The sequence below is a fragment of the Watersipora subatra genome, chromosome 1 (genome assembly GCF_963576615.1).
Source record: "Watersipora subatra chromosome 1, tzWatSuba1.1, whole genome shotgun sequence".
Classification (NCBI taxonomy): Eukaryota; Metazoa; Bryozoa; class Gymnolaemata; order Cheilostomatida; family Watersiporidae; genus Watersipora; species Watersipora subatra.
In genome coordinates, this window is record NC_088708.1 from 74,914,121 (window position 1) to 74,925,624 (window position 11,504).

Sequence of the window (11,504 nt, forward strand, 5' to 3'; positions counted from 1 at the left end):
TATTTTATAATCTCAGAGCAGGCATGAATTGAGTGGTTGAACAGCTAGTGCGAGCTTCAAAAAGCGAACTAGCGTAATTCTAGTTTAAATTGCTAGGTTACAAGTAACTCCACAACTCTATGCTTAAGATTCTGTTACCTCTATGCAATGTAAGGTCGTATAGGTTATACATAATATAGCAATTTTTTGCTTGATCAGATCAGGCTCTAACTAAATACCAAAATACAAAAAGAACCTTCTACCTATATTATTGCGATATACAATTAAACTTCAGTTTTTTACCATAATCAACTCTAGAAGGCTGTCAAAAAGCGATTTGTTCAAAATTTCAAACTGTTGTTCTCACTATAATTAATGTAAATAATTTTAATCTATTCCAAGCCTAGAAAACAGCTTTTTAAAAGCATTTTTAATATTTCACACTATAAACTGTGTACACATGTAACACAAGAGTAGGTAATTTTGTGAAATACAGTGACTGTCTTATAACAATATAATAAATTTATCCTATCTTAGATCATAAAAAGGCAAACATTTCATGTTTGATGCTTAACAATTTTAACATAAACATTAAAATGAAGGCTAGAAAACCTTAAGGTTACGATACGTTAAGGTTCTAATAAAAGAGTACAGTAACTACACATAGCAAAAATCATGTGAAATACAAAAACACAGCAGAAACATTTACTGTTTTAATATTTTTACCAATTGTTACGTGAAAAAATTGACTTTCAGATTGATTCATAGCCAAAATTTTTGGGCTAAGTCTGAAGCGGGAAAATCTTAGACTTTCTGGCCGATATCCAATTTAGTCAAGATCAGAAACATTTGAAAGCTAAAGTATGACTGTATTACATGCATGTGCATTGACATATTAAAACAAATCCACGTTTGATCAAAACTGGTAATATCTTAATGTGTCATGTAAAGTAACTGTTTGCTCTAAAAAATTTAACATTGCAATATTTTACTATTTTGGTGTTTATCTACATGGCAAACTGATAAACTAACCGCAGTAAAGCAAGATGACTTAAAAATAAATATTTCATGATGAAAATATTTTATTCTCAGAGATTGCAAATCATCTTTTACAAGCAATCATTGAAGCAAAAACTGCAAACAGCAACCAGTACATGTATATTGGAATGCTTACAAGACTATGCGCCAAAAATCAAATTTACTTGCTTAATATTTATAATACTATGCTTAAAAAGTTACTGTTTCTGGGCTTCAAGGCTATTCAACTTGTAGCCAAGCTTTCAGGATTAAAATGGAATAGTTTTAGTTTCATTGCTAAGTTTAAAATTCAATTCTTATGCCAATGTAAATGCCGGTTATAAAAAGACACATGTATAGTTCCTTGGTTCGATTTGCCGTTGACTGTCTATCAACATGACCCATCATTTCCCTTTAAGACAAAATCCTCACCTTGTTATGTTTTTGATGAAGCACAATGTTTTGTTTTCAAACTGGATAAACATAAATAGTCTTGCTATGAAGATAAACAAGGTTCTAAAATGTTAATCCTGTCTTGAAACATTTTTAGAATGGTCAAGTGATAGAACAGTTGCTCAGCATGATGCCATAAAAACCATATGAGAGTTAGCAATCAACGCTGTTACATGTATATTCATGCTTTTATCATGCACTCAACTGCTTCAGCTTGTTGATTCACAACTTATAATAGGATTATAACTTCAAAACCGAAAAAACAGTAATAGATAAAAATTAACTAAACTAGTATCTCGGTTAAATTAAAAAATGGTCTCGAGACCATTTTTTAATTTTACTAGAATGTTGCTGCCACTTGATACACATCTTATCTGCCCGTATCTCATTTCAGTTTCATAAAAGTTAGTTATAAATCAAACATTTGCATATTATTAGTTTTGAACATACAAAACTCTAACACCAACACTTGTTACACTAGTCAAACTGAGAAGGTGAAGTCTCTGAGAAGAGCAAACTAGCGTTCTTTAACAAATTTATGTGTGTACTTGTAGCTTCAGCAGCCCTTTTAAAAAAACTTAGAAGCACAACTGCAACAAATCAAGTACCTCATTAATACAACGTAGTAAGCTATATTAAAAGAATTAAGAACAACTGATCATTTGATGCACTGTGCTGTAAAGGTGGCTAAACTGCAGACTTCTGCTTCGAAAATCTAAGCAACAACATATTTGAAAATAATACAACAACACTGTAATTAAATTAAACAAACATGTATTTTGCAAACAAAGAACACTGTTTAAAAAAACATGTTTTGTTACCTATGGGTACTCTTTCAAAACATTTTCTTAACCTGTGGTGTTATTGTGGAGGCCGATTACAAATAGTGACAATTACAGTCGCAATAAACTCGCAAACAATTTAGAAGAGAGTGGAGTTTTTACAAATTTATACACTGGCTTAAAAATGTAACGTGTCGCAGAGTTTTTCAAACTAAACAGCTATACATACATATCAACTGAGATACATGTAATTACAAGTGACAGACTACTTAGTTTTCCTAAAAAGGTTTTTTCAGAAACGTTTAAACAAAGATTTTGCATCTAATTATCGAATAATAGCAATTGTCACAATCGATATGTGTAGCAAATAGACAAAACGAAAATTACTTAGTTGTCTCCAGTTTACATACAAATCGTCCGAGCGTTCACAAAATGAACATTACATTATTTTATAGTTGCTCGCAATTTGCTGGCCTGAGAACAATTAATTAAAAAAAAGTTGACTCGCGAATGAAACAGAGAATAACGATTCCTTGAAAATTGTCTCAGTGTGGACCATAGAGTTATCTTTCCCTAAAAATAAGGTAAAGGAACGATAATTCTATGATGTGGACCTCGTGACTACCGCCATCAGATTATTGTTATATAATGCAAAATTCGTGCGCATTTAGTCATTGGACTAAAGTCGTAGCAACTATTTTGCATTGGACCATGCGACACGAATCAGCAGGAACTGTCACACATGATTGGACCCTCGATAGCGTGTCACATTGCGTTTTGATTAGGGCGATAGGATGCAAGTGATCATTTGACCTAAGACAAAATTTAGATCTAGCTCTCGCGTTTTATTCACCCAACGGGGAAGGCCGTTTTTAGGAAGTATCGGACATTTCAGTAATCAAGCGCAAGAAATATGTTAACTGCTAGGGAATTCATGAGTGTCGGAACAAAAACGATTTTTAACAGCCATTCTAGCATTTAACAACATATGTTTACTGTTGAGATACGGCACATATAGTGGGTTTCATATCATATTTGTTTGTATTATGCTTAGAATAGTCATTCAATATTTGTGCGCGGAAACAAATGTGCAGGAGCAAGAGAAAGCAACAATATCAACTTTTCTCGACTAGAGAGTTTGTAGCGAATCCATCTCCCTCCTGAAATTTTACACTATCAAATTTAACGTGCTCTGTTTGTTTAGTCAGTGTTATAACCTTGTCCAATGTAAGGTCTGCCTCTAGTTGTAGTCTCTGCAAAAGTCCTTTATCAATCAATCCTACAACAAAGCAGTTTCTGATTTGTTCATCTTGTTGTGAAACCCTGCATACTTAGCAAGTTTGTATAGTTCATGAATATATGTACTGCAAGATTCCTGTGGACGTTGAGATCTAGAATAAAACAGTGATCTCAAATGAATAAGATTTTTCTTGGGAGCAAAGTAATCCAGAAACTTCTTACTGACATAATCATTCTTGTCAACAGCTTTGACGAATATAAAACTATCGAATATTGTCTCAGCTTCTCATCCCATAATCTATATCCAGCTGGCCATTTGTACCTCGCCATATTCTTTACTCAGCTTAGAAGCTAACCGATACAAGCTAAAGGTTCACAGCCATTCACCAAATTCACTCGGCTTAGCAAAGTCAAAGATCCCTGGTGGCGTTACTTTAAACATCTCTGATCGATAGGCGTAATATAAACTAGTGCTGGGCACGAGTAATGAAACTCGTTCAACTCACGGGTTTGTCATCTCTCGAGTCTCGGGTAATGGACATTTTTAGCATTTCGGTTTTACGTGTTCAGGTGTTGACTTACGAGTTCGGGTTTTGTTACACGGATTCGTCGAGTAGAGTGGACAAAAACTCGGTCTATTGCGCCCTGCTCTCTAAACACTGTTTAATAACCCGCCTGTTAACCCTTTGAACACTGGCATGTTTTGTCATTGCGTGTCAGCAACCCTGGGCAATCTGTCCAATGATCCAAAGTTTACACTTTTATTATATATATATTTGAGCGTGCTCATAATACAATGATATTTGGTAAAACACTAGTAAAAAAAACTTGGGCAACCAACAGCAAACGTCATCAAACAGAAAAAACAGCATTTTATAATTATTCGGGCTAAAACTATAAAAGTTTGTACGATTTTAAAAAAACTCGTAGAAATGTTTACAATAGCATCATATTCATTTAGCACATGCTCATCATTATTTTATGACTCAAAATGTTCTGGAATATTGTAATTACTGTACTTTTTGGACTATTAGCCGCTACCTTTTTTCGATGATTTGAGTCATGCGGCTTATATAAGGCTTTTTTTCACCGCTAGGGCGCATTAACCAGAATCTCCAGTTACTGCGCCTCTAGTGCTGAAAGAAAAAACGAAACAATGCCTAACGGTACTGTTCTGTTAGACACTAGGTTAAAAAGCGTCGATTAATACGAAACAGTGCCGTTAGGCACTGTTCCGTTTTAAACAGGAAAGTTGCTGCTGTGTTAAAAAGCACTGTCATGAGTTCTGCGGCCTATGCAAAGGTGCAGCTTATGTATTGTTTTATTATCGTTTTTTGCAAAATAAAGCAGATGCGGCTTATATAGGGATGCAGTTTATAGTCCGAAAAGTACGGCAGTGTTGTAAAGTTCTTAATTTGCATAACAATCATTCGTGACCTACTAACAAACGAGTCGTGTCAATTTTTTCGCTATATCGCTCAAATAAAGTTTGTTATTAAAACGAAAGAAGTAGGTAAAGATATTTGAGAACTGTTAAAAATGGAGTAAAGTTTCTGGTCTAATATCTTGTGCAAAAATTAATTTGATTGATTTACGCTGTTACTTAAAAACGGCTTTTGTAAACAAAGCCATGAGAAAGCCGGAATGCCGGCCGATAGTGATTCTGACACACGCTACGCCATGCCTGAAAACTGACAGTTGCAGTTCAAACTTCAAAGGGTTAAGGCTGCGAGCACAAATATCAATTGTTAAAAAATAGTAATAAACAATAAAGAAGTTGAATAGAATTACAATTGTATTGTAAATTTTAAAATATGTCTGATGTTTGGAAATTTTAGACATAAAACCCGTATCAACAAACCCGACACTCGAAAAACCCGTTGGCCAAGAACCACTCGTGCCAAGCACTACCATCTACCCGATACTCGAAAAACTCGAACAGAAGGAGACGAGTCGAAACTCGTTGACCAATAACTACTCGTGCCCAGCACTAATATAAACCCTCCTGTTACCTTAGTTGCCATCATCACAAATTATGACAACTAACGTAAATTAATAAATTGTCACTAGAGAATTGCTGCCTTCATGCTGTGCGTGTTACCTTGTAACTCTCAATCTTTATTACATGATAAGAGAAGATAACTCACAAAACATTATTACATGATGAGAAAGCAAGTCACAGAACAACTCTATGTCACATCAGAGCTGAAACCTGGCGATAACTAAAAGTACATCAGTGAGCAGAGCCTGTCATACACTTACTTTACAATGGAAAAAAAATTAACAAATCATTATAACCTCCGAACTTCCTACCTTGAAATTTGATGGCCAAATAATAAGTGTCTAAAGTTAGTGAGCAGAGCATGTTGTGCACCCATTTTACAACAACAAAAAAAAACAAAATAAAATCAGAAAAAAAACAAATGATAGGATGAATCAGTCTGTAGTGGCTCAAACATAGTCATTTAGATACTTCAGTCCATTTATGACTCGTCCATATTGGCTGGCATGTGCAAGTGCAGGAGGTACGACATCAGTCCTCAATGGGAGTGTATGCAGCCTATCAGCGATACCTTCACCAGCAAACTCAGCAACAGCAGATGGGGGTCTCAGGAGATTGGTTGGTTCTCTCATCATGCTCCTCTGATGCCTATTAGTCTGGAACAGTACGAAAGTCACGTCAATTTCATCTCAAATTCTGTCCACCATGCACCAAGTATGACTTACCATCAGTTTCTTCAGCACAGCTGCTTCTAACCACACCTTGTCACCAAGAGCAGTCGGCCTGATTCGCCTGGCGCTGCCTTCTAGAGCAGTGATTTTCAACCACTGTGCCGCGGCACACTAGTGTGCCGTGAGAGATTGCCAGGTGTGCCGTGAGAAATTATCCAATGTCACTTTTAAAAATTTAGTTTTTATAAAACATTTATTAATCATTCTCTGTAAATATTATGTCATTATCTGGTGCCCTTGATGTAAAGACTGGAAGGGTAATTTACCATAAAACCTCTATTTGAAGGCCATGGCGTTCTATTTTTCGACCCTTCTTTCATGATGGCGTTTAATAAGAGCTGATGTTCAATAAAAGGGTGGCATTCAATTTTTCAATTAGCTACTCAAGATTTTGGAAAATTAAACTTCGTTTAACGAATAATAACATAACATCCAACATAAAGTTATGATATAAGATAATTCAACGAACAATCAATGATAAAATATTAACCAACATAAAATTACAACACAAATTTATAATACAAGACATATACCTGTAATACGAAATAACATGGTGATTACTAGCATCTAATAAAATGTTTAATGATGAAAATCAAATGATACATCACTATTGCAACAGTACTCGTCATTCTCTAGAACTGTCGAGTAATTCTAAAATCACTCTAGAATCAGCGTCGAATAGTTGAATGTCATTTTATTGGTAATGCCAGTATTAACCCTCGCTTGCTGGAGACACTCCAGTCTTAATCGGGCGACTGACCTGAAACGATGGATATTGTTATCCTCAGAGCCGTTTAGAGCGTCAGTCAGTCTATATCCCTTGAACAACTTGCCAATTAGCATCTTCGGATTCGTGTCTGCTCGACGTGTCTGCCAAGGTTATACGTACGTTATTGTAGTGCTCTGAGGAAGGTTAACGCACAACTTGTGCCGTAGGAGCGTTTTAATTGAATGCCCAGTGCTTGATGGGGTTGGCTCAATCTCCAGGCACCATGATCTACTGTAGGTTCGTTTATTCACGTATTTGATGCATGGTCAATGCATTTAATATTGACCCACAAACTCAAAGTCCATCGAAATCAGACAGGTCGTTTAGTACAATTTGCCTATTTAAGCACCTTTGACTACTAATTAGCGTGATGAAAGTCAGTGTCGTTCAATTATAGGTGGCCTTCAAATAAGGGGTGGCGCTAGAATATTGGCTTTGTGTTCATCTAAACAAGCCCAGGTTTCACACTGACTGAGTATAAATAAATTGAGAAACTATATTGTAATTAAATATAATGTTCAGAGTCATTTTATAACATTTTTGGTTAGTGGTGTGCCTTAGAGTTTTTCAAATGTAAAACTGTGCCTTGGCTCAAAAAAGGTGGGAAACACTGTTCTAGAGGTTGTAGGCCTTTGGCTCCTCAGTCATACTTGGCTTTGTCTGGCTGTTTCTTTTGTTTTCTGAGCATGGTTATCTGGTTATCTGTTAGGGGTTGGCCTTGAGAGTTTAGTAGAGCCTCGGTTGTGTGCAAAGAAGTGCACCTGCCCAAAAATTTCTGGGAACACCTGCTTCTAATACATTGTTGTTCGGTGTTTCTGTAAGCTAGCAGTGCCTTATAGAGGTCATCACTAGCTCGCTTTGCCTTCAATATATTTTAATTTATTGACTTTTTATTTACCCTCTAATTTACCACCTGAGCCATAAATAACACACCTGGTACATATGCGCTGATGCCTGTTAGGCCTGCATGAAAGACTACATCAGCAAATGAAAGTCTCATACCCATAAATGAGGAACCACAAATAATGCTTACTACAAGAGTGGGTAGAATAGTGTAAGATACTAAATGCTCAGACTATATCTACTAGTCATCAGTTTTGAAACATTCAAACCGAGAAATGTTGTATCGAGTTCTGAAACATTCCTTTTGGTTCATGGTCAGTAAGTACGGATATGCCAGCTTTATTTGATCACTACTGATGTACTAGCTTTATCAAGCAATCATTGTGCTAGATTTATGTGCAATGTGCAAGATTTATTATGCAAGCATTACCTCAGCTGTTTTTCACCCTGAGTTGAGTTCACCATTGTCCCTTGTTGTATGAAATACAAGTACAACAATAAACATAACAGTAGGCTTTATCGCATGTCATGCTCCTTCCAGGAATATTCTTGCACTCTGATACTATCTTTCTCCTTCATCTTGTCAGGCTGGTTGGGGCTGCTTGCAATGTACCGTAAAGGTACGAACCTGACTAGTTAGTTATCTAAAGCAATATTTGCTGTAGTAGTGTTGGCTATCAATATCTTGGTCTATAATTGCTTCAAGGTCTGTGTCTCGTATCACTTGTCAGTTCCTTCTTCGACCTCGTCTTTCAAACATGCGTCAAATAGATGGCTCTCGGGCCAGATAGTGTCAGCTCTATCAGTTTTCAGCTTATTGCCTAGTTTACTAGCTATCAAGCAAGCATTATAAAGCTTAGTAAGCAATGCTCATAGATATGAATCTACCATGTAGTGTGTTTGTGTGCATTTTGCTAAATTTTTAATGTTGATTGATCAATAGCAAATATCAAGCAATTTACATTAATTTCATTTTACGCATTTTGTCCAAACTTTTAGAATTATTTTCACCATTTTCAACGGGAGTAGGCAAGTAATAACCAAAATACAGTTTTATATATTTACAAAGATGTGATGATTAGTTTTATTGCTGCAAGTATCCCTGTAAGCAAACCTTGTTCATCACTATGCAGTGCAGATATTCATTATTTCACAGCAGCTTCTACTTACGAACATTCGCTAATGATTTTATGAAATATCACAAAGATGGTCTTGGTTCCTGCGTCCCAGGCTTTATGTAGCTTGGTAAAATAGCCTTGTTGTATTTAGCTTCGCTAGCAAATCTTCAGACAACCCCGCTCTTCCAGCCTCAGTCAGATGTCTGTATTTTACTGCATGTTTTGTCTTGTAATGCCGACTCATGTTGTACTCCTTAAACACAGCAAACTGCTCACCACAAAGTAAACACACGAGTTTACCACCGACTTCTGTAAATAAATATTTAACTGTCCATATTTTCTTGAAACTGCAACCTTCAGCATCCACCTTTTCTTTTTTGGCGTGCGCAGACATTTTAGGATTACCATTAAAATGAGGTGCTGCTAATCACAAGCACTCGGACTTATTTCAGTACCTGAACATAAACAACGTACGCACGCCAGAAACAGGTTTCAAAGTAAAAGCACTGCTGTTTTACCGTACGCATTATGCACAATTTTGAAAGTAGATTTTATTTTCTAAACTCCAAAAAACCTTCACGGGCTAGTAAGAGTGCGCTCGTGGGCCGTATTTATCCCACAGGGCCTTAAAGTGCCCGGTTTTGCTTTAGACAGACCGATTTGATTCTTAATAAAGATTTTAGTGATACAATGACCTAGTTCAGCTATTGTAGCTAGGCAACACATTCCTTATCAATCAGCTGCTTAAGACCTCCGACCTATGATGCCAGGGTATGGCCAGCCCCTTTCTCTTTCCTCTTTGTGCTTATCAAACTCTTTTGTGTATATATTTGTGTGTATGTAAGTTTGGGTGATGCCAATTATTACATACTGATTGCTCAGCAATGAATGTACAGTAAGACAGTTTGTATTAGCTGTGGTGTATTGCATAGATCAGCACAGACTTAAGTTGTGTTAGATATTATGTTTTTAGGTATGAAAAAATCTTGGAATTATTTTTGCCAGCTTTACCAAAAACTAGCAAATCTTAACTACCATTTCATAGTATGATGGTATTAGATACAATAACCACTGTAGTTTTACCATAATCGTCATATTGCTATAATAGAAACAGTAAACTCAGTTTATCAAAGTTTAATGTATCAAAACCTCTCTACAACAAACTCAATGCAGCGAGGAGTACGTGTATTAAATTACAAATTGTGCTTTACTAAGAAGTAGATCAAAAATAATCAGCTATAACATTGTGAACAATTCGTATGTTAGTACTTGTTAGCAGTTGTCAGCAGTTGGTACTTTGTTATCAACTATCAATTACTCTTTTACCCTCATACTCTTAATTTTTGTTCCATGCTGTTGGAATGCTGTAACACAGCTAGGACTAATGCCTATTAATCTTTTCCCAACTTTCACAGTTTATCCAAAGTAGCACTGAACAAATATTGATTAGATTGAAGCTCTAAAAACTATATAATCAAGCCAGCCATGTGATGATTTTAATGCTATATTATAGCATTAAAATCATCACATGGCTGGCTTGTTTTTATAACGAGCACTTCAGTGAGAGCAGCCATTACAACCTTTGTAAGTTACAAGAACCTGTAAGCTAGCTCCTAAAAAGTTTGGACATATTCACCAATAGAGTTAGTCATTGTTAAAAGTGTCATCTCTATTTTTTTTCGTCACATGGTTTTATTTTATATACTTTCCGGAAAAATGGCATTCTGAAAAATCATGAGCATCGTCATAGATTTTTGGTAGCACAAGATTTTCAATTCTAAATTGTTCCAATACTGTGTCTAAAGTTTTTGAGTTACCTGAAATGATGAATGGACTTGAGCTTTTAAATTCAGTTGCTCCCAAGTTGAAAATGTCATATAAAGTTCTTGTTAGTCTCAATTTTAAGGTCGACTCGTCAAGTACTTATAAAAAATGATTTGATAATGAGATATGGTGCTGCGCATTGGAACCTTCTTCAATTGACCAGAGTAACACAGCTATTGTGTCAATTGACCAGAGTAGCACGGCCATTGTGTCAGTTGGCTGACTAATATCATTCTATTTTATCAACCTTGACTGGTTTCAAACTTCACGTAAATGACGCATTATAGTAAGCTTGTGGTTGTTTGATGAAGGAAGTATTCTGGCACCAATTCATTTTCACAAATATAATTTTCACAAATTATATTTGTGAAAATATTTTCACAAATATTTTTACAAATATAATTTCATTAGGATTTAAGTTAATAAAATTAACTTAAATCCTAATGACAAGACTAAAATTCCTGACACCATTTGTACACACTTGTTTACGCTTGTCAATATTCATTGACATATATGTCATTGACATTTGTACGCACTTGTTCACGCTTGTCAATATTCATTGACATATGCCTGGCAGCTCCTGATTAAATCCTGACACGATAGTTAATATTGTCAACCCATTGTTAGTACGTTACAAGCTAACCAAAGTTAACCAATGGTTGCCCTTCAATGTATTCCAACAAGGTAGCGCTTCAGTAGCACTACGTAACAAGCTTCATGAATTCACAGCTGACCCAGCTTAACAAA